We start from the raw sequence: 24465 nt of genomic DNA, 5'->3' as shown, positions 1-24465 counted from the left end.
CACATTGTGTCCCCTAAGTTTGGTCCCATCCCAAGTCTGTCTGGGGTCCCCTTTTCTTCTCCCACTATATTTTCTCTCAGATCTCATCAGGTTTAACTATCATCTCCATGCAGATGTCTCCCAGATATCCATATCTTGTCCCATTCTTTCCCTACACTTCAGTCCTGAATCACCATTGCTAATTGGATATTTCCAACTGGACATTCCAAAGATGTATGAAATTCAACATGTCTAAAATGGAATCCATTATCTTTCTCCTGAAACCTGCCTCTCCTCCAAACTTCCCTATTTCTTCAGAAGGTACCACTATCCTTCCATTGCCTTGGCTTTGTAATCTTGGCAATATCCTTGACTCCATATGCTCCTTTACCCCACATATCCAATTGAATGCCAAGATTCATTTCTCCTTCATAACATCTCTTGCATTTCTAAGCCCTTCTTTCTACTCACACAGCTAACATTTTAGTTCAGGAACACATCAGTCTCTCACCTAGATTCTCCTAATTGGTCTCTCTCTGCCTCAAATCTCTCACCACTCTACTCCATACTCTCCACTACTGTTAATTTTCCTTAAGTGCAGATCTGACCTTATGACTCCCCTATCTGACTAACTTAGTGGCTTCCTATTGCTGCTAGATTCAAATAAAAACTCTGGTTTTTAGCTTTTAAAGCCTTCTACAACCTGGCCCCAATCTGTCTTTCCAGCCTCATTGGACATTACTCTGGGATCCAGCGAAACTGGCTGTTCTCTGTTCCTCACTCAAAACACTCCAACTTGACTCCCAATGGTCATCCCTCTGCCTGGAATGCACTTTTTCCTTGTCTTTGCCTCAGAGTCCCTCTCTTCCTTGAAGGTGAAGTTCAGACCCCATCTTCTTGCATGAAGCCAGTCTTGACTTCCCAACTGCTGGTGCCTTCTCTCCCACAGTATTTTGAATTGAATTACTTATAATGTGTACATAAGGATTTGTTAAGTTTGTATTTGTTTTGCACGTATTTTATATGTACTGGTTGTTTCCCTGGTGAAGCTGTTTATTAAATACCTGTTGATTGGCTGATTTATTATACCACCTGTCTCATGGTTGTAGAACTGAAAATCAGAAGTTGAGAAGTTGGACTAAATAACCCTTAGGGAGAGGGAAAAGGTAGGACAAAGGAAAGAACTCTGGATTTGGAATCACAGGAATTTGTCTCTATTGCTTACTCCCTATGGCACCTTGGAAGGAAGGAAACAAGGATTTATTAAACACTTTACAAGCACTTTACAAATATTATCTCATTTGATCTTTATGTCAACATGGGGAGGCAGGTGCTACTATTATCCCCATTTTCTAGTTGAGGAAACTGAGGCAAACAGAGACTAAGTGACTTGCCCAGGTTCACATAGCTAACAAATATATGAAACTAGTTTTGAACTTAATTAAGTCTTCCTGGCTCCTGGACCATTGGTCTATCCACTGTATTAGCTTAGTGCCTAATTTGCCTTCAGCAAGTCACCGTACCTCTCTGGGTCTGTTTTCTCATCTGTAAAATGAAGACGCTGGGCTACACAACCTCTAAGATCAGGCAGCTAGACAGCATAGTGGATAGTGTGTGGGACCTGAAATCAGGAAGACAAGGTTTCAAGTCAGCTCAGATATTTACTAGCTGTGCGACCCTGGGCAAATCATTTAACCTCTGTCTTCCTCAGTTCCCTCATCTGTAAAATGGGGATAATAATAGCACATACTTCATAGGGTTTTGGTGAGGATCCAACAAAATGATACCTGTAAAGCACGTTGTAAACCTGAATGTGCTATTTACATGCTATGATCATTATTGTTATTAATAACTATTCCCTCCCAGCTCTAGGTCTATGACGCTATTTTCATTTGCCTAGGGTCAGGAATCTGGTAACTGACTAGACCACCCAGAACAGATGTCTGCACTCTCCTTGGAAGTCTCCAGGAGGGAGATGTAATGGCTTTTTCCAGGGCCACGCCCATTGTCCCTTCATGGTGGTTGGGCACTCTCAAAGTCATGGTCTACTACAGAATCCAGATTTACAAACCAAGAGAAGTAAAATTTGCAAAACAATTAAAGCTGGAGGAAAAGGGCATGTGGTGGTGGATAAAATCACAGTTATTTGGAACTCTGAAAGCTTGAAGATCTAATAACCTCAGGGCACACTACTGTTTGAATTCCTAGGACTCTCAATAATAGCTGACCCTTTCTGCTCCCCAGTGTTGGCGATGTTCGCTTTCACTTTATAAACCCTATCCCTTATGGTAATTTCAGAGCCAGAGACCGGGCTGCCTATTGTTTATTAGAACAATAATAAGGCTGAAGCTGAACTAAATTGCAGATAGCTGAGGCAAAGGTGTTTATTAGGAACACTCAGAAGCTATAGACAAAAGTATAAAAGGCTGAAATGACCCTGGGTTTCAAGTCTGGGTGTGCCTCCCTGGTGACCTCCACCTCTAATCAACTCAGAATTAAAAGTAGGGCTGCTAGGAGAGCATCCGGCGTCCACTCCTTTCCATCATGATGTGGGTGCATTTGCAGAGGGGCTCCATAGGATGCAACTGTTGTCCCAGTCCCCTACAGCTTGGTTTCTGAGATCTGCCTAGGTCCACCGGGAAGGAGGTTAATAAGATTACTGAAGAATGATCATTCCTTCTCTGGGTCAGACATCCTTCCTAACTGGAGTAATTTGCATGAGCCTGGGCTTGGGAAGGCAACTAGGTGGTTCAGTGGTAGAGCACTGGATTTGAACTCAGGAAGACACCTTCATGAGTTCAAATCTAGTCTCAGAGACTTACTAGCTTATGATCTAAGCAAGTTACTTAACCCATTTGCCTCAGTTTTCTCATCTGTAAAATGAATTGGAGAAAGTAAACCACTCCAGTATTTTTGCCAATAAAACCCAAATGGGAGTATGAAGAGTTGGACATGACTGAACAATAGAGTGTCTATTCTATTAAGGCTTATGACATGTGAACTGATAAGTGTGTGTGTGTGTGTGTGTGTGTGTGTGTGTGTAGTATAGAGAGGGTGTGTGTCAAAAGTCTAAATGAGTTTTAAGTTTTCAGAGAGTAATATGGAAGGCAACAGCCATTTCAAAGTCATTATATGCCAGGCACTTTTTATATACTACATATGCTAAGCACTTTACAAATATCATCTCATTTGACTCCCCACAACAACCCTGAGAGGTAGATGCTATTATTATTCCCATTTTATGGATGAAAATACTGAGAAAAACTGACAAGGTAATACAGCTAGTGAGTGTTTGAGGTCATATTTGAACTTCTTGTTTCCAGGTTCTGTGCTCTATGCACTATGGAGCCCCCAGTTGCCATGTAGATTACACAAAGGGGAGTAATAGGAAATGATCCTGGAAAAGCATGCTGCCTATTGGTTCTAAGGGGCAAGCTGATGACTTGTCCAAGGTCACAAAATAAGTAGAAGAGACAACTTTTTAAGCTGGGCCCATGGATTGTAAATTAATTTTCATCTCAAACCAGGCTGAATTAACTGTGTTGATTCTCCCCCTTTAACTGGAATCTTTAACTTTTTTAACTTTAACTCTGTCAAATACTGTTGTTGTCTTCTCTTTCCCTTATGAATGAATGAATGGATGGGTGGATGGATGACAAAACACTTATTAGTGCTTTTACATGCCAGGTATTGGGTTAAGCCATGGGTATACAAATATAAACAACTGACTTTACATTCCAATGTGGGGCACAAGGGGAAGACAGTGCATATTGGGTAGATGGAAAAGGAGGCAAACTGGAAAAGTCCAGAGTGATGGAGAGGTCTGGTTCTGGACAAGACAAGAGAAATGCTCAGGGCACCAGAGGAAAGAGTCCAGGATCTGCCCAGTACTTCAGCTGGCAATGGCTGGGTAGTTAATCTAGTGTGATGGATGACTGATATGGTGATTCAAGATGAAAGAGATGTAGTCATGTTTTCATGCTCCAGACACCATTATGACCAAAGGTGCCTTGAGTGGCTAGACTTCCAAGTCCCAGGAGTAATGGCCCCTTTTTCCACACTGGTGTTTGGTACTAACAACCAAAGCATTTGGACAGTCCTATGCAAGGTGATTGTAGTGAAGGCTTGCATGATTTTGGTAGATTGGCATTCTTTAAATCTAGGTCACTCCACTGAGGATGCCAAGAAATCACTGTCCTTGCAGAATCCAGGTGGACAATGTTCCCCGAGATTCTTGGAGCAAAACTCATGAGGGGATAATTGGATTTTGGCAGCACATTCTCACAATCCCCAACCTCTTTGGGGTGGAGTTCTGGAGGGAACTGATTCAGTGTTGTAGGATGGATGAGTGAGTGAGTGAGTGAGTGAGTGTGTGTGTGTGTGTGTGTGTGTGTGTGTGTGTGTTTGAATAGGGGTGGAAATCAACTAATCTCCCTTCTGGGCAGGATGCCCAAACTCCTTCCTGACCTTTAGAGTGAATTGTTTGAGGAGTAATGGGCTGTTCAGTGGTTGCTTAAACTAGCCATCCCCTTGACACAATTCCAACTTGGAGCACTATGTTAAACTATGTCTGGAGGAGCAGTCGTTTCCAGAGATTGTCCTAATAATTAGGTGTGACCTCCAATGGACAGACTGCAAAGTGGATCTAAGTTTTTATGGATCTGAATTTCTCCTCGATTCTCTATCTCCCCACCCTCAACCCAATAGGACAATTATAAGTGGAGAGAGCTTTCCCCTAAGCCCATCCTCTTTTGATGGCATGATTAAGTCCTTATTTCTTCTTCAATCTTCTCCCTTGACATCATTCTGGCTAATTAATCACCATGTGCAATCTGATTCTAGGTATTTCAGGTGATTACCTTCAACAAATTAAAAATCATTTGGGATAAAAGAATAGTGGTGTGATGGGGCTGAGCAAATAATGTACCCCATTACCTTTCAGCAGACCACAAGACTCCTTCACCCTGTTAAATAAGAATCACAGAAGTTTAGAGTGACCTCAGTGGCCATCCAGTGTAATTCATGCACCCGGCTACAACATAGCCCACTGCTTGAAGACTGTGGGAGGAGGGGAATCCTCCACTTCTTGAAGCGTCCCATTCCACTTTTGGAAAGCTCAAAATGTTAGGAAGTTCTTTTCTGATATTAAGGTTAAGCTCACCTTTTAGCAACTTCCACCTACTGCTCTTGGGTCAAGCGGAGTAAAATGAGACCTTTTCTATATGACAGCCTTTCAGATATTCATCCCTCTAGAGTCTGGTCTTCTCCGGACAAACCGTGTCCATTTCCTTCAAATGATACACACATACCAAGGCCCCAAGGACATTCATCATCCTGGTTCCCATCTTCTGGGCACTCCAACCTATCGATACTTTTCTTAAACTACAAGATCCACAAGTGAACACAATACTACAATGTACTCAACAAGTGATCATTTAACCTTTTCCTGAAGTCCTCCAAGGAAGGGGAGCTTACCACCTCTGCAGGCAGCTCATTCTACTTTGGGACTGCTCTAAGAATCTGGAAACCTCAGCTCCTTTTTCCACCCATTGCTGGTTCTGGCCTCTGGAACCAAAAAGAATGAGTCTAATTCTTGCTGATGATATCTATCAGATACTTGAAGATTGCTATTATTTAGATTCTCCCTGAGGATAATTAAGATCAGAAAATGATCAGCTGTGTAAGTGGAGGGGACCTTGGCAGCCATCTCTTGTAACCCCTCATTTTTTACAGATGAAGAAACTGAGGCTTGACGATATTTAGTGGCTTATCCAAGGTCACAAATAGAATTTTCACTCATGTCCTTTGACTCCAAATCTTGCACATTCCATCTGATTTTCCTATTAAAGAAATGTCTTGGAATAAGGCTTTTCTAACTGTTGGAAGAATAATATTTAATTTTTAGATACCACAAAGACATTGTTTTTGACCATAAATATAGATGTGGGCTCTTGTTTCAAGCAGCTAGGTGGTATAGTAAACTTGAAATAAGAAGACCTGAATGTAAATCCTGTACTTTAGTTAGTTTTGTGACCCTGGGCAAGTCACTTAAGCTCAGCCTCAGTTTCCTTATCTGTAAACCTACCTCACAGGGTTAGTGTGAGAATCAAATGAGATATTTTTGTGAGTGCTTTGCAAACTTTACAATCCCAGATAAATGCTAGTTGTCATTGCAACAGTTACTACTACCACTATTTACTACTCCTTACTATTACTACTACTTATTCCTACTACTAACTACTATTTCTCATTATTACTGCTTCTTACCGCTGCTGCTGCTGCTACTACTACTACTACTACTATACCTATAGGACCTATCCCAGAAATCTTCTTAGCCATGCTAATCATCTGTTTTCCTGTGCCCCCTGGCATAAAATTCTCTTGTTGGTTCTATATTCTGATGGGAGAGAAAATAATGATGAAAAAGAGACCATAGGATCTTAAGCTGCAAGGTGCCATAGGAATCATTTAGTCCAATACCCTCATTTTACAGATGAGGAAACTGAGACCTGAAAAAAAGAATGATCTACGATCATAGGGTCACAATTATAGATGTGGAAGGGACTTTGGAGGTTATCAGATTCAACTCTATCATTTGAGGTCATATGGTAGTACGCAGTAGATCTTGTGCTGGAATCCACATATGCTGATAGGAGAAGCCAGAGCTCTTTCCCCTTTGCCAGGCTGACTCCACAACTGCACTGCTCTGGAAATCAAATAAAAATGTGAGTCTGGAAATGTCAAGTCCCATAGCAGTGAAGTATGGGAAGGTGATAGTGGGGTTTGGGCAGGGTTAGCTGGAGTTGGCATAAGCTGTGGGGACAACCAGAGAGTCTGATGCAAGCTGGCCTGCAAGACTGCCCACCATCATGCTTCTCAATTTAATACATGCTTCTTCAGGCAGCTGGTGGTATAGTGGATAGAGTGCTGGTCCTGAGGTCAGCAAGACCTTAGTTCAAAACTGGCTTTGGATACTTAACACCTTTGCATCTCTGGGCAAGTCACTTAACCTCTGTCTGCCTCAGTTTCCTTAACTGTAAAATGGGGATAATAACAGCACCTACCTCCCAGGGTTGTTGTGAGGATCAAATGAGATAATATTTGTAAAGCACTTAGTATAGTGCCTGGCATTTAGTAGGTGCTTAATAAATGCTTATTACCTTCCCTGATCCCCTTCTTCAAATGCCCAGAAAGAGCAGGATCCTGGGTAATACGGTGATGACTTTGGGTTATGAGTTAGTAGAGAAGACACATCCACGTCACGCCTGAAGCAACAGCATTCCATTAAGCCTAGATTTGCCAAATGTATTGGGTAGTTCATTCAGAGAAAGATTTAGCTCAAATACTTGAGAAATAACAATGATTTGTTTGTTTCTTCTGCAGCGATTGGGAAAAAGGCAATGATTTTCATTATTTTATTTTACTTAAAGAGTTCCTTCACTTGACAATGGACTACGCTCCTGGGTATGCTGCAGAGAGGGTGGGGATATTCATTCATTCACTCACTCACTCACTACCCTCACCCAACCAACATTTACTAAGTACTTCTAGGTATAGCACAGTATTTGGATAGTGAGGGGTTGGTCCAGGGACTCCTGATGACTGGAGAATGGTGGTTTTCAGAACCCAGACTCTAAGGAAGCAGAACTGAGGAAGCTTCTTGCTGGTCCTAGAGTAAGGTTCTTTATGAAATAGCCTTGCAGTATGCTAATTATGGATTTTAGCTGAGTCAGAACCTGAGGGGTGCAGAGACTCAGAGCAACCAGGAAAATAATGTTCCTGAGTAGTCTCAGTAAGGCCTGTGAGGAAATGTGCCCTATGGAAATCAGTGAACTCAGTGGAGCCAGGTGTCCACTGGAAAGCAGGATCAGTGAGCCAAGCAGAGCGATGTGCTTGCCAAAACATCTTATCTACTGATGAGCAGCTCAGGGACATTGCCAAGAAGTCATCAAGTGCCCTTCAGTGTCAGAGGTGTTATTTGTCCATCTATGTTGTATTTCCCATATGTGATCTCTGTACTTTTTTCACTTTCCCTTTAATGTTGGTAGGAGAGTGGAATCTAATTCTATTGCAAATTTTCTAATGTCTTAAATATCTATATAAATACTTATTATACACACAATTTCTTATTATCTATATAAGTATGCAGACACTTTCGCTTTAAGCTAATTGTATTCTGTTGACTGACTATTAAAAAGTAAACACTACTGGGGGCTTACGAGCTATAGTTTTAAAAGTGAGGGTCCAAAGGATACCCCTAGAGGATCCATGCTGTAAGTATATTGATGGAGGTGAGGGAAGGGCATTTCTGGGGTACTACACTATGTACCTGGAGACTCAATAATTAATAAGACATGGTCTTTGCCTCCTAGAGATTGCTGTGCAGTGAAAATGGGTCCTTGCTTCTTGAAATGAAATTTTTTGCAAAGAGGATTCATCCCCTTTTGGATGAGTCCAAACCTCATTTGGAGTCTGGACTGCAGCAGACACAACTAAGGATAGGAATGGCTTTGTCATCTGTCTTTCCTGCCTTTCCCCTCTCACACTCAGAGAGGTTGCTGCTTCCATGGAGTTCTGACATTAAAAATCTAACCTCTATGACAGTATCATCTCACAGAATGGCAGGACTGGGAAAAAGCTTAGAGATCCTTTAAAGGGTTCTTAACCTGGAATCTAGAATCTTTTAAAAATATATATTGATAATTTGATTTCAATACAATTGTTTCCCTTTGTAATTCTGTGTATTTTATTTCATGCATTTAGTCAATATACATTCAATCAATCAATAAACATTTATTAAGCATCTGCAATGTGCCAGGCCCTATGAGAAGACATCCCTATACTTCATGTGACTGCCAAAGGGGTCTGTAATCCAAACAAGCTGCTTCTTCACTCCACCTTACTAGCAGAAGCCACACCTGGGAGGATCTAGACCTAGGGGATTTAACTGGGGCCTTGTCCATGCCACCCTCTCTGCCCCTGTCCTCTTTGTTATTCAATTGTATCTGACTCTCTGTGGCCCCATTGGGGGTTTTCTTGGTAGAGATACTGGAGCTGTTTGCCATTTCCTTCTCCAGCTCATTTTACAGATGAGGAAACTGAGGCAAACAGGATTAAGTGACTTGCTCAGGATCACACTGCTAATAAGTATCTGAGGCCATATATGAACTCAGGAAGATAAAAGTCTTCAAAGTGTTCTATTCACTGGGCCACCTAGCTGCCCCTGGACTACTAAGAGCCATAATTAATACTTCCAATTTTTCTGGAAAGAAATGGTACTACTTACCACCTTGGTTACTTTGCACTTCAAAACTCCCTTCCTTAACTATCTTTCTTCCTTTCCCCATCTGAAGATAAGCTTCTTGACTGCAGAGACCATGTTTATTTTGTATTTGAATCCCCAGGGTTTAGCTCAGGGCTTGACACATCCTGATTTGGCCATGTCCAACTCTTGGTGTTCTTGTGGACCATAGGACACCAGTGCTGTCCATGGGGTTTTCTTGTGCAAGATGCTGGAATACTTTGCCATTTGCTTCTTTAGTGGTTTAAGGCAAACAGAGGTTAATTGACTTGACCAGGGTCACACAGTGAGTTTCTGAAGCTGAATCTCAGCTCAGATCTTCCTGACTCTAGACCCAGTTCTCTATCTGCTGAATGATTTAGCTGCCTCTGTTGACATATTGCAAGCACTTAATAAATGGTTTTCATTCATTCATCTGTTCATTCATTCATTTATTCCAGTGTTCCATATCTCTAATTCTCCCCCAGGACATCCTGTAGTCAGAGCTATTGAAACAAATACTTAATAGCCTGAAAAGGCTTGGTGATGACTTTTTTTGGGGGGAGGATATGAACCAAACCATCCTTTAGAAGAGTAGTTTTGCTTCCTTGCTGATCTTTGCCCTGCTCCAGGAAGGCTACAGGGCCCTGGTAGAGAAGGAGCACATTTCTGGAAGCTAAAAATTGCAGAGCCAACAAAACGTGGCTCTGTTCCCATCCGTGCTGGAAAAACATTGTCATTTGAGCAGAGGAAGGTGGGAAGTCTTCCAAAAAACCTAAGCACAGCCAAACTTTCCTTTTAGTAAACTGTTTGGCAATTTTTATTCACCTGAAAAGTGCCTTCAGTGAAATGCCTGGGATAACTCTCGGAACACCTGAGGGCTTCATTGTCGAGAGGGCAGAAAAGTCTAAGCCCTTGCTGCTTTGGTGGAATCCCATATAGGAAAATCTGGGCTCATCAGATAGATAAGTAAAAGGGATTGGTGATTCACATAAGGTGGGGTTTTGAAAGGGTGGGCCCCTGTAGCACAGCAAGTGCTGGTGTTTGGATCAGCAGCTATTTGACAGACACGTTGTGGAGAAGGTGGACCCCTAAGAAAGAACCACCACCAAGTGAGATTCAACCAGAAGGAAAGGCAAGGCAGCTCTAACAATGGGATACAGAACACAGGAAAAACTGGACTTGGTTTACAAAATTTAATACACATACAACTTCCCGGAAGGCATCCTTAGCTCTAAGAGAGGTCCATGGACCTCACACTTAGCCCTTTACCTCTGTGTTCCCTCAACTGCTAGTACATTGATAATGACAGCATCTCCTTCCCTCCCTCCCTCCCAGGAGATAATGGACATGTATGGGGAACTTGTTGGAAAGCATATTAATGATTGCCCACATTTCTAAAGAACTTTCTCCTTTTTTACAGGGCTTTCACAGGCATTATTTCATGGGATCATCTCAATAATCCTGTGAGGTGAGAAGAAAAGGTATAATTACTTCCATTTTACAGACATAGAGGGGTTAGATGATTTACTCAAGGTCATAGAGGCATTCGCTCAGTGGCAAAAATGGGATCAGAAATTGTGGAGGATATGAAAGGGCAAATCGAGTCTAGTCACTACACTGTGACAAGGAGGTGCTCCCTAGGGATGTGAACCTCAGCCTGTTGGATACACAGAAGCCCCAAGGGCCCCTTTGTCATCAGCTCCTCTGTCTAATTTTCTTATTTCCATTTAATGGCACTGCTAGTATCTCAATTTCCTATGTTTAAAACTTTGTGGCGGGGATGGGGAAGGAGCAGAGAGGTAATTTTTGATTCTTTTCCCTCCCTCACTGCTCCTCTCCAATCAGTTCCCAGATGTGGTTGCTTCTGTCTCTACAACAGCTCCTATTTCTGTCCCTGTCTGTTGCTGCACCCAGTGGACCATGGGATTTTGCTGTATCCCCAAGACTAGAGACCATGTTTTCGTGGTTTAGTCATTGTCAATAGTATCTGACCCTCTGTAACCCCTTTTTGGGGTTTTCATGGCAAAAATATATAAGTGGTTTGCCATTTCCTATTCCAGCTCATTTTATAGGTGAGGAAACTGAGGCAAACAAGGTTAAGTGACCTGTCCAGAGTCACATGGTTAGTGTCCTGAGGTCAGATTTAAACTCAGGAAGACGAGTCTTCCTGACTCCACATCTGGCACTCTGTCCACTGCAACACCTAGATGCCCTAGGAGATCTTGCCTTGAGAGATTTAATCCTATTAGCTTTGGACTAACACACCAGGGCATGAGCATAGACCATGACATCTTGTTGACTTTAACCAAGCTTCATTTTTTTACCTTGGTCTTATTTTTGCCATTTGCCCTATGAATGAACACATACCCTCTCCATTCTTCTTCATCCCCCACCTTCTTTCCAGCTCTGAATTGTAATCCAAGCAACATTGCTTTGTAGCTACCACTACTAGAAAGGTCATGTCAATCATTTCTCCCATGGCTCTACTCACCATATCCCCATGACTTCCCAAACCAAAACAGCCTTCCCTGGCCGTTGTTCTCCTATATGTGTTATGTCCCTATTAGAATATCAAATACTTGAGGGAAAGGACTGTCTGGCATTCGTATCCGTATCCTCAGGGTTTAGCACAGTGCTTGGCAACTAATAAGCCCTTAATAAATTCCTCTCTCTCTCTCTCTCTCTCTCTCTCTCTCTTTCTTTCTCCTTCCCTCCTCCTTCTGTCTCACTCCCTCCTCAAATCCTCCTCTTCTTCCTACCCCCCTCTGTCCTTCCTTCCTTCCTTCCTTCCTTCCTTCCTTCCTTCCTTCCTTCCTTCCTTCCTTCCTTCCTTCCTTCCTTCCTTCCTTCCTTCCTTCTTTCCTTCCTTCCTTCCTTCCTTCCTTTCCTTCCTTCCTTCCTTCCTTCCTTCCTTCCTTCCTTCCTTCCTTCCTTCCTTCCTTCCTTCCTTCCTTCCTTCCTTCCTTCCTTCCTTCCTTCCATCTCTTCCTTCCTTCCTCCATCCCTTCCTTTCATCACCATGACAAAGGATCTCATTACCTCCTAGAATACTGCAATAATCTCCTGCTAAAAAATTTTACTAATATGTTTTATCTTTATATTACAAACATTTACAGATTACTTCCATTCCATGAAAGTTCTCTTCTAACAAAGTAAAACCTTTAAGTAGAATTAGTAATACAGTGATCTCCTCCAAAAGCTCATTTAACATTCCACATCTGTAGCATTTCCCTCACCTTGTATTTTTTAACTGAACAGAAATTGATTTTTCTCTCTTACCTCCCACACAGAAAGAAAAAGAAAAGAAAAATATTATAACAAATATGCATACTCAAGCAAACCACATTCCCTCATTGATGGTATGAAAAAAATACATATTTTATATTCTTTCCTAAATCCATCACCTCTCTGCCAGAAAGTGAATAGTGTATATATATATATTTTTATCATTGATCCTCTGCAATCATGGGTGGTCAATATATTGATCATAGTTCTTACATCTTTTAAAGTTTGTCTTTATAGTGCTGTAGCTCTTGTGTAAGTTCCTGGTTCTCATTTCATTCTCAGTCAGGTTATAAAAAGTCTTCAAAAGTGTTCATTTTTAGAATGTTGAGGCTATAATATAAATTGTTCTTTTGGGTCTACTTACTTCACCTTGCATCAGTTCATATAAGTCTTTCCAGGTCTCTTTGAATCCATTTATTTCCTCATTTCCTACAGTACAATATTACTCCACCACTTCTTAAACATTCCTCAGTTGATGAACATCTTTCTAATTTTCAGGATTTTTTGGTTTTGTTTTTGCTGCTATAAAAAGAACAGTTATAAATGTTTTTGTACATGTCGGACCTTTCCTCTTTCCTTGATTACTTTTATTTTATTTTATTTTATTTTATTTAACTTTTGACATTTATTTTCACAAAATTTTGGGTTACAAATTTTCTCCCCTTTTCTCCCCTCCCCCCCAAACCCAAGCATTCTAATTGCCCCTGTGACCAATCTGCTCTCTCTTCTATCCTCCCTCTCTGCCCTTGTCTCCGTCTTCTCTTTTGTCCTGTAGGGCCAGATAGCTTTCTTTACCCCTTAACCTGTATTTCTTATTTCCTAGTGGTAAGAACATTACAGTTGATCCTAACACTTTGAGTTCCAACTTCTTTACCTCCCTCCCTCCCCACCCCTTCCCTTTGGAAGGCAAGCAATTCAATAAAGGCCAAATCTGTGCAGTTTTGCAAATGATTTCCATACTAGTTGTGTTGTATAGGACTAACTATATTTCCCTCCATCCTATCCTGTCCCCCATTACTTCTATTCTCTTATGATCCTTTCCCTCCCCATGAGTGTCGACCTCGGATTGCATTCTCCTCCCCATGCCCTCCCCTCTATCCTCCCCCCCACCCTGCTTGTGCCCTTGTCCCCCACTCTCCTGTATTGTGAGATAGGTTTTCCTATCAAAATGAGTGTGCATTTTATTCTTTCCTTTAGTGGAATGTGATGAGAGTAGACCTCATGTTTTTCTCTTGCCTCCCCTCTTTATCCCTCCACTAATAAGTCTTTTGCTTGCCTCTTTTATGAGAGATAATTTGCCCCATTCCATTTCTCCCTTTCTCCTCCCAATATTTCTCTCTCACTGCTTGATTTCATTTTTTTTTTAAGATATGATCCCATCCTCTTCAATTCACTCTGTGCACTCTGTCTCTATGTATGTGTGCGTGTGTGCATGTGTGTGTGTGTACTCCCACCCAGTGCCCAGATACTGAAATGTTTCAAGAGTTACAAATATTGTCTTTCCATGTAGGAATGTAAACAGTTCAACTTTAGTAGGTCCCTTATGACTTCTCTTTGCTGTTCACCTTTTCATGGTTCTCTTCATTCTTGTGTTTGAAAGTCAAATTTTCTTTTCAGCTCTGGTCTTTTCATCAAGAAAATTTGAAAATCCTCTATTTCATTGAAAGACCATTTTTTCTCCTGAAGTATTATACTCAGTTTTGCTGGGTAGGTGATTCTTGGCTTCAGTCCTAGTTCCTTTGACTTCTGGAATATCCTATTCCATTCCCTTCGATCCCTTAATGTAGAGGGTGCTAGATCTTGAGTTATCCTGATTGTATTTCCACAATACTTGAATTGTTTCTTTCTAGCTGCTTGCAATATTTTCTCTTTCACCTGGGAATTCTGGAATTTGGCCACAATGTTCCTAGGAGTTTCTCTTTTTGGATCTCTTTCAGGCGGTGTTCTGCGGATTCCTTGAATATTTATTTTGCCCTCTGGTTCTAGAATCTCAGGGCAGTTTTCCTTGATAATTTCATGGAATATGATGTCTAGGCTCTTCTTTTGCTCATGGTTTTCAGGTAGTCCCAAAATTTTTACATTGTCTCTCCTGAATCTATTTTCCAGGTCAGTTGATTTTCCAATAAGATATTTCCCATTATCTTCCATTTTTCCAATCTTCTCGCTATGTTCTGTGATATCTGTCTTTCTCACAAAGTCCTTAGCGTCCATCTGTACCATTCTAGTTTTGAAAGAACTATTTTCTTCAGTGAGCTTTTGAATCTCCTTTTCCATTTGGCTAATTCTGCTTTTGAAAGCATTCTTCTCCTCATTGGCTTTTTGAACCTCTTTTGCCAATTGAGTTAGGCTAGTTTTCAAAGTGTTAATTTCTTCAACATTTTTTTGGTTCTCCTTTAGCAGGGAGCTCATCTGTTTTTCATGCTTCTCCCTTATCCCTCTCATTTCCCTTCCCAGTCTTTCCTCCACCTCTCTAACTTGATTTTCAAAATTCTTTTTGAGCTCTTCCATGGCCTGAGCCCATTGGGTGGGCTGGGACACAGAATCCTTGATTTCTGTGTCTTTGCCTGATGGTAAGCATTGTTCTTCCTCATCAGAAAGGAAGGGAGGAAATGTCTGTTCTCCAAGAAAGTAGCCTTCAATAGTTTTATTTCTTTTCCCTTTTCTGGGCATTCTCCCCAGCCAGTGACTTGTCCTCTGAATATTCTCCTCACTCCCACCTTGCCTCCTGGTACTCCCAGCCAGCGTTTGGGGACTGAGATTCAAATGCTGCTTCCCGCCTTAGGGCTTTTGGTGGGGGCAGGGCTGCTATTCAGTGTGAGAATTAAGTTCAGGTGGTCAGGTCGGGGCAGGGCCGCCTCTCAGGCTCAGTTCCCTCAGGGGGTTTATGTACAGACCTTCCACAATGGATCCAGGCTCCCGCCTGCTTGGGGAGCCCCTGTCTGCAGCCGCCTCTCAGCTTCTACCTCCCAGGGGGGCCCGAGCCATGGGGGCACCCCACTCCCCTCTCGACCTGCCAAAGAGACTCTCTCACCGACCCCCGTCACCTGTGGGTGGCGGGACTTGTGCCACTGCTGGAGATCCCGTCCCTGAAGCCTGCTCGGATCTGTACCTCTCGGAGCCGCTGCCGCTGCAGGTCTGGGCTGGGCTCCGCGTCTGCAGCGCGACGGACCTTTTGCGAGAGGTTTGCAGGTCCCTCTGTGGGTGGAGGGACCCGCGTGGCCGCTGGAGATCCCGTCCCCGTAGCCTGCTCAGATCTTTTCCTCACGGTGTTGCGGCCGCTGCAGGGCTGCACTCAGCTCCCAGTCCCGGCGCCCAGTCCGCAGCACGAAGGACCCCCCGCGAGAGGTTTGCAGGTCTCTCTGGAACAGAAATCTCCCTCGCTCCAATATTCTGTGGCCTCTGGGTGCAGAATTCACAGTGAGTTGGTCCCCTCTAGCCGTTCTGTGGGTTGTGGGTTCAGAGCTATGTATATGTGCGTCTTTCTACTCCGCCATCTTGGCTCCGCCCCCCCTTGATTACTTTTAATTATAAATCTAGGAGTGGTATAGCTGGGTCAAAGAACACTCATTGTTTAGTAACATTTTGGGTACAATTCCCCAAATGGCTGTACCCATTTACAGGTTCACCAACAGTGCATTAATGTAACCTATTTTCCCAAAGTCCCTCCAAGAGTAATCATTTTCTTCTTTTGTCACCTTTGCCAATTCAATATGTAGGAGGTGGAATCCAGGAATTCCTTTAATTTGTAATTCCTTAATTAGTAGTAATTTGGATCCCCCACCCACCCAATAGAACCTTCCCTTGAGAACTATTTGTTTATATCCTTATATCATATATTAAGTGAAGAATGACTCTTATTCTTACACATCTGAATCAGTTTCTTATGGTATGTTACAAATGAGAACTTTATCCGAAAAATTTGAGCAGAGATTTTTTTCCCCAGCTAAGTATTTCCTTTTTAATCTCAGCATTATTGGACTTATTTATGAAAAAATTTACTTTGATAAAAATTACAAATTTTATCTTTCATGATTTTCTCTGCAGCTTGTTTGGTCATGAATTTTTTTTTTATCCATAGAGCTGATATAATATTTTTTCCCCCAGATTTCTTTAATTTCTTTATTATGTGACCTTATATATCTAGGTCATGTATTCTTTCAGAGGTTATCTCATTGTAAAATGTGAGATATTGGCTTCAATCTATTTTTTTTCACACTGCTGTCCAATTTTCCCAGAAGTTCTTTTTTCTTCTTCTTTCAAATAGTGACTCCTTATCCCAGTAGATGGGCTCTTTGTGTCTTCTGAATGCTAGGGTATTGCATATGTATTCACCTCTATATGTTGTTTAGCTAATCTTTTTGACAGATCAGTCTCTTTATTTTTTTAACCCGTACCAAGTTGTTTTGAGAATTATTTCTTTGTAGCATAGTTTGAGATCAGGCAATGCTACATACACCTCTTTTGTTCCCACTTCTTTTCATTATTTCCCTTGAGATTCTTGACTTTTTTTTTTTTACTTCCTTATGAGTTTTGCTATTATTTTTCTAGTTCTATAAAATAATCCTTTTGGTATGGCCTTGAATACATAAATTAATTTAGGTAGCATTGTCATTTCTATTATACGAGCACCCACAAGCAATTGGTATTTTTCCAATTATTTAGGCCTATTTCGGCAAATAGTGGTTTGTATATATTTTATACATTCTGCATCAATTTTAAATGAAATTTCTCCTTTCTCTTTTTGCTTGGTTTTATTGGTATTATATAGAAATGTTGGTGATTTGGTGTGGATTTATTTCATATCCTGAAAGTTTGCTGAAATTACTATTTCAATTATTTATATGTATTTAGTTGGCTCTTTAGGATTCTTTAAGTGTAATTTCTTTTATTTTTTATCTTATTGTTATGGTTAGCATTTCTAATACTATATCAAACAGAGGTGGTGATAATGCACATCTTTGTTTCACCCCTTATTGGAAAGGATTCTAGTTTAAATTTGTAACATAATGGGAGCCTTTTGCTTTAGTTATATATTATTTCAATCAATTAGCATTTATTACTTACTGACTATATGCCAGACTATGTGCTATGTGTTGTTATTTTAAGGAAAGGTCTATTTATTCCTATTTTTCTAGCATATTGAACAAAAATGAGTATTGTAATTTGTCAAAAGTTTTTCATCTATTTGTATAATTATATGCTTTTAAATTCATTTTTCTATTAATATGGTTCAGTTTATGGTTTTCCTAATATTAAATCAACTCTGTATTCCTAGGATAAATTCAAATTGGTTATTGTGTTTAATCTTTGTGATAGGTGATTTTAGCTGCTTTGCTAATATCTTATTCAAAGTTTTGCATCTATATTAATTAGAGATACTGACACAAAGCTCTCTTTTTCTGTTTTCTGTTTCCCTGGTTTATATATTGACCAAATCTATATCATAAAATGAATTTGGTAGGATCCCCTACCTTGCTATTGTTTTGAACAGTTTATATAATACTAGAATTAATTATTCTTTAAATGCTTGCTAGAATTCACTTGTGAATTCATCTGGCTATGAAGTTTATTTTCTTTGGAAATTCATTTATGGTTTGCTCAGTTTCTTCCTCTGAAAATGGATTGTTTAAATTTTCTATTTCTTGTTCTGTTAATTAGAATATTTTATATTTTTGTAAGTATTCATTTATTTCATTTAAGATGCTGGTTTGGTATATAATTGGATAAAACAGTTTCTAATAATAGCCTTTACTTGTTGGTTTATTGTGAATTCTCCTTTTCCATTTATGATATTTGTAATTTGATTTTCCTCTTTCTTTTAATCAAATTATGTAATAGTTTATGCAGTATTTTTTTAGAATCACCTCGTTTTAAAAAATTAATTCAATGGATTTTCGCTTGCAATTTTGTTCATTTCTTTGTGATTTTCAAGATTTTGATTTTGGTGTTTAATTTTTAAAAATCTGTTGGTTTTCTAGCATTTTAGTTGCATTCTGAATTCACTGGTTAATTCTTTCTCTTTCGTTAAAAGTGTTTAGAGATATAAATTTTCCCCTAAGGGCTGTTATAGCTGTATCCTTCAAATTTGGGCATATTATCTCACTGTTGTCATTATCTTTATGAAATGATCTATCATTTCTATTATTTGTTTTTTGATCCACTAATTCTGTAGGATTAAGTTATTTAGTGTCCATTTAATTTTAATACTTTTCCAGTGGCTTTTTATTTAAAATAATTTTATTACATTCTTATAAGTAAACTTTGGGCATAATATTTCTGCTATTCTGCATTTGTTTATGAGGTATTTATGTATTTTGTGTATTTTGTTCTGTTAATTAACTTTTTGGTTTATTTTATGATTAGATTTATCTAGTAATGACATTGAGGTGCCCACTAATGTAGGTTTATTATTTCTCCTTGTAATTCATTGAGTTTTTCTTTTAAATTTTTAGAAACTATGCCATTTAGAGAATATATGTTAAGTGCTGAGATCAATTCATTATCCTTGTTTTATGAAAATGCGGTTGCCCACATTATCTTTTTAAGTTGTTATTTTTTGAATTTGCCATTTATGAAATCACAATTGCTACACTTGTGTGTGTGTGTGTGTGTGTGTGTGTGTGTGTGTGTGTGTGTTCAGTGGAGGAAGGATAGATTTCTGTCCAACTTCTTACTCAACTTCATGAGTCTTTTATGTTTCAAGTGTGCTTCTTGTCAAGAGCATATTGTTGGATTTTGCTTTCTAATTCACTGGGCTAACCTCTTCTGTTTTATGAGCAATTTCACCCCATTCACATTCACAGTTAGGAAAACTAATTGTTTATTTTCCTCCATCCTATTCCATTATAATTTTTCTTCTCCATGCTCCTTGCTCCCTTTTATTTCATGTTGTTATCCCCACTTTTTTTCTTTCAACCTTGTGTTCACTATACCTTCTTCAAAGTTTGGATTTGTTTGCTTATGAATTTACCTCCCTGAATTACCCTCCCTCTCCTATTTCCCCTTCTCCTTTTCCTGTTCCTATCTGTATCCTTGTTGAGCTGAATGTTCAACCAAGGGCTACACCAAATTCTCTTTCCCTCCCTGCCTCTCTCTCTCTCTCTCTCTCTCTCTCTCTCTCTCTCTCTCTCTCTCTCTCTCTTTCTCTCTGTCTCTCTTCCTCCTCCTCTTCCTTCTCCCTCCCTCCCTCTTTTGACTAGTTTCAATAAAAGCAATGTTCAAATGATGACTGTTTCTCCCACTCCTGTATCTGTATCTAGTTCTATTTGTGTGACTCAATTGTGTGTTAATAAGTTCGCCATCTTTCCTCCCATTTTCCCATAATGTATCCTCTACCACTCCCCTTTCTTTTTTTTAAAGAGTATGTTCAAAACATAATGAAGCAATTTATAGGTTTTCTGTCTCAAATGGATATATCTATGACCCCTTATGATATTAGAATTCTGAAAGAATCCTTTTAATACCCCCAACCACTAGAATGTAAATAGCTCATCCCTATAAAAATAATCCTAATAGATCTTCTAACCTCTGCTTTCTCCTTCTTCCAATCCACTCTTCCTACAGCTGTCAGAATATTCTTTGTTATGTGTGGATCTGGTGATGCCCCTACTCCTTTGCCCAAAATCTTTCATTGTTTCCTAGTTGCCTGCCATTTAAGTAAAGTTCAAATGCCTTCCTTTGGCATCAATAACCTCTCAGTGCTTTAGATAACTCTCTGAAGTTAAAACATGAAAAGAAGGCGCGAACCTACATCAGTAGAGGATGCTAGCTCATTCAGGAGTTCTCTGTTACAGTGAAATCACAGATCCATTCCCTATTCGTATTATGATAACTGACAGCGTATAAAAGTTTTGCACGATCTTTCCATGCAGTATCTCATTTGATCTTCATAGCAACTTTCTATGCTGAGTGCTACAGAAAAAAATCCTCATTTTACAAAGAAGGAAACTGAGGCCGAGAGCAGTTAAAATGACTTGCCAAGGTCACACAGCTAGCAAGTCCCTCAGGCAGGATTCAAACCCAGATCTTCCATGGTGACCTCACCATCCTGAGGGTCATTGTATGAGTTGCCTGAAAATGGTCTGATCTAAGATGTTCCAACCTAGAGAACAGCTCTACTTCAGCATGGGTGGGCACCTGAGCCTTTTATAGCCCCAGCTCTCTCATCCAAGACCCCCATCTAGATTCACAAAATAAATTAAAAGGGGTGGTTATTCCCGTTACAAAGATTTAAGGGTATGTAGCAGAGGATATTCTATTCTCCCTCTTCCTCCTTCCCCTAGAAGCAGACACATGCTTAATGAGAACCAGGAAAGGCAGCTCTGAGCAACCTGCACAGGGTTGGCAGGGAGGGTGGATTGGTCAAAATAGCTCCAGCTACAGAAATCTGACCAGAAAGAATTTTTGGGATCTTCTCATCAAAGAATCTAGAGTTGGGAGGGTACTCAGAGGTCACCTAGTGTAACCCCTCATTTTACGGATGTGGAAACTGAGGCCCAGAGAGGTAATGCCTACCTGCCCTCCATTGGAGTCTTTAATCCTTTATGAAGTGGATCATAATGATTACAGAGCTAGAAGGAACCAATTTAAACCAATTCCCTCATTTTACAGATGTCGGAACTGAGACCCAGAAGGTAAAGGGTCTCTTTTGCTCAGTCTCCAGTGGCTAAGCTGGGATCTGGAACCATACCCTTTTGCCTTCAAGTACAGTGTATTTCTATTGCCCTGCCTCTTCATTTTACAGATGGAAAAACTGAGGAACAGAAGGGCAAGTGATTTGCCTATGGTCACATAGCTAGTCAAAAACTGAGCCAGGATGTGGCCCCCTGACTTCAGATTCCAGGCAGCGATGCCTTTTCTTTTTAACTGTCCTCAAATTGCCTTGCTAAATGATAGCACGAAAGCAACAACCCATCGGCTTCAGGCAAAGGCCAGCCCTGTCCTGTTTGTAGCAACAGGACAGCTGGTTAGAGCCTAAGGTTAACAAGGCTGAGGTTGCAGGTTGTCCCTGTGCTCAGTGACCAGTGACTTACCCCTGACCCACGCTAGCTGTCCTGCTGGACTTCATCAATAGAGGCCAAGGCAGAGCAACGCCAGCCTGTATCCACTCCTAGAAAAACCCAGCTCAAAGTAGCTTTCCTACCTCTGGGGGTGAGGAGTGTCAAGTCTCTCTCCAGAGATCTTAGCTCACTGGAACCACCCCAGGGCTGAGACCTGAATAAAACTGGAGCAATCTGAACAACCTTCAGACTCGGTGGGGGTGACAGTTAAAGAGAAAACATTATTATTAGAGTTCAGTGAGACAGGATTGATGTTGGGAGCATCATGAAGAGTGGGGCTGACCAGCAGCAGTGAACTGAGAGTCACTGAATGATCAAATGCCAGAGTCAGAAGGATCCTCAGGAGCCATTTAGTCCAATCCATACCTGGAAAGGCAACTCCTCCACTTTGATGTGCACGTTATTTCCCATGATAAATTGTAAGCTCCTTGGGGGCAGGGGTGATTTCATTTTTGTCTCTATATCCAGAATGGAGGATTGCTTTTTTAAAAAAATTAAACCTGTAATTTAAGTGATATAGAGAACTTTATGTGAAGAAATCCCCCCTAGCAAGGCAGACTAGCAACTACTCTAAAATTCATGGTTTTAGAATGTTACCTGAAAACATAGGCTTACAATGTTGCCTGGGGGCACTGAGATGTTAAGCAACCAGTCCAGAGTCACACAGCTCAGCCAGTCTATACCAGGACTTTGGGATTCTTAGGCAAGTCAGATTTCCATGATACCATTCTGCATCTCTAGTAAGACTGGTACATAGTAGGTACTTAATAACCACAGTTTAAATCCCAAATCTATGACTTACTTTCTGTAAGACCCTGGACAAGTCTATTCCCTGGGCCCTAATTTCATCATTTGTCAAAAGACAGGGTTAGATTTAGGGGACTGTGAAGACTCTCCTAATCCCAAATGATGAACCTATGATCTCTGACAATTGGTTCATAATAAAAGTAGTGATACAGTGGATATAGCACTTATCCTGAAGTTAGTAAGACCTGAGTTCAAATGTGCCCTCAGACACTTACTAGCTCTGTCACCCTGGGCAAGTCACTTCTTTGCTTGGGCAAGTTTAACATTTATGACTTCATTGGTTGCTACTCAGAGAGAGGAGAATCAGAGATTCATTCATAGACCTTGAGGAGAGAGAGAGAGAGAGAGAGAGAGAGAGAGAGAGAGAGAGAGAGAGCGAGCTAGCTTAGTGATTTCTGTTTACTCTTTGAGGTGCTCAGTGAGGGAAATGGCTTGCCCAAAGTGATATACCAGCAGCACATTCACTATAGTCTAGCCACCAGCTCAGTGTCAGATCTACTTTGCACCTCTTTCCTTCCTCAGGTCCCCTCTCTTGCCCAAGAAGTCAAAGGAGTATTGTTCCCTTAGAGCAACGAGGCAGAGGAGCACAGACCTACAGCTGGAAGGGGCGTCTCATTTCACAAATGAGCAGATGGCCATGGGGACAAAAGCTGCTGATGGGATACAGGCATGAGAGAAACACCTGAGGAATGAACAGTTGAACAAAAGCTCAGCCATCCCCAGGTACTTCTCACTGAGGAAAACTCAATGAGATCCATAACTCAAATGTATTAATAGGAACAGGAATGGCTTGAGAACAATGGAGGACTGGCTCCTAAGTGTACACAGTTGGCAGTGGCCATCCTGCAATGTCATTTATATATGTAGCGGATTTAAAACAAGGGAAAGAAAAATCTTCCTTCAGCAAATTTTTAAACACAGAGCAATCACGACACCATAAATTGAAGAGTTTTTTCAATGAATAAAAGTGCTCTTATTTCTAATGAATATGAAATGGCTTATGTGAGGCTAAGTACTCCAGTGATTATAAAATCACCGATGTAAAATATCAACATTTCTCCTTCCACCACTAAAGTAGCCCCTGAAATTGAGACTGATTAGACATTTCCATTTGCTGAACCTCTCCCCTTGGCACCGCCTCTGTTCATAGATGTCCGCCCAGCTACTCCTCTCCTACAGTACAAAATGCTTTCTTTGCTCCATGTGGTTGAGTGGGGATGCTTCCAGTCTGTTCCAAGAAGCAGCTGGGATGTGGCCTCTGGAACAGGGCTGCCTAGACTTCTAGTGTGGGAGTTCTAATCGGCTCAGGCTCATTCTTACTCCCCAGCATGGTTTTCAAGGTCCCTGGGCCACTTTTTGTCAGCCTTGGGGTAGGTGGCTGACGGTACACTGAGTACTCTTTCATTCTTTTTTTCCTTTATTCTGACTCAAAAAACACCAAATAAGGTGAACATTTCCATATACATTGTGTTACAGAAGGAGAGGATTGGACAGGAAATAAAGATCTCTATTATGCCTTGTGTAATATGCCAGATATAGCTTGAGGGCTGTGAGTAATAAATGCTCATCTGAATAAGAGTAATAATAGTAGTGGTGGTAGTAGAAGTAGTGGTAGTAGTGGTGGTGGTGGTAGTGGTGGTGGTGGTGGTAATAGTAGTAGTAGTAGTGGTTAGCTCTCTGGTGGTGGTGGTAGTGGTAGTAGTGGTAGTAATGGTAGTAGTGGTAGTGGTTAGCTCTCTGGTGGTGGTGGTAGTGGTAGTAGTGGTAGTAATGGTAGTAGTGGTAGTGGTAGTAGCAGTAGTAATAGTTAATATTTAATTAGTAACATTTTTATACTGCTTTAAGATTTGAAAAATGTTTTACATATATTATTTCATTTGATCCCCACAATAACCTTATGAGATGGGTGCTATTTTTATTCCCATATTAAAAAAGAGGAAATTGAGGTTGAGAAGGTTAAGGGACTTGCCCAGGATTATTATATAGCTAAATAAGTATCTGAGGTAGTATTTGAACTCGGATCTTCCTGACTCCAAGTCTAGCATTCTATCC

The 24465-nt window shown here is 40.7% G+C and overlaps 1 protein-coding gene across 1 annotated transcript in view; it reads right to left on the bottom strand.

Annotated features, from left to right (window-relative positions):
* LOC140527776 (acid-sensing ion channel 2-like) overlaps positions 1–24465 on the bottom strand; it is a 370541-nt gene that overhangs the window by 189428 nt on the left and 156648 nt on the right. The window lies entirely within an intron of this gene.

This window comes from Notamacropus eugenii, chromosome 2 (assembly GCF_028372415.1).
Source record: "Notamacropus eugenii isolate mMacEug1 chromosome 2, mMacEug1.pri_v2, whole genome shotgun sequence".
NCBI classification, from domain to species: Eukaryota; Metazoa; Chordata; class Mammalia; order Diprotodontia; family Macropodidae; genus Notamacropus; species Notamacropus eugenii.
This window is presented reverse-complemented; position numbering and strand designations above follow the sequence as displayed.